At 30.9% G+C, this 307-nt stretch overlaps 1 protein-coding gene across 1 annotated transcript in view; it reads left to right on the top strand.

The window, feature by feature from the left end:
- The window catches only part of LOC119586130, a gene marked incomplete at its 5' end in the record, with an annotated part of 7,216 nt that overhangs the window by 3,118 nt on the left and 3,791 nt on the right, over positions 1-307 (top strand).

Raw genomic sequence — 307 nt, 5'->3', positions numbered from 1 at the left:
TTTGCCAAGACCAGTGTAGCAGACATGTGCCCTACACACTGCTTAGCTCATAATGTACAGCTTAGCCATAAATAAAGATATTAATGAGAATTATTCTTCCTTTGGAGATTTGTAGAGTAGCTTCATCCTATGGCAACTTAGATAAAAATGATGAAAAAACAGGAGAGCCAATGATGATTTTGAAGTTACTGACTTTATTATTATTGAGTATAAATTCTTTTATAACCTTATAGTTAAAGTCTTAATTTATTTACAGCTTTAGTTAAAGATTGGATAAGTCAGCCCTATTGGTAAGAAACATTAAAAT

The sequence above is a fragment of the Penaeus monodon genome, chromosome 21, assembly GCF_015228065.2.
Source record: "Penaeus monodon isolate SGIC_2016 chromosome 21, NSTDA_Pmon_1, whole genome shotgun sequence".
NCBI classification, from domain to species: domain Eukaryota; kingdom Metazoa; phylum Arthropoda; class Malacostraca; order Decapoda; family Penaeidae; genus Penaeus; species Penaeus monodon.
Note: the sequence above shows the minus strand (reverse complement) of the source record. Positions and strands in the feature narration are given on the sequence as shown.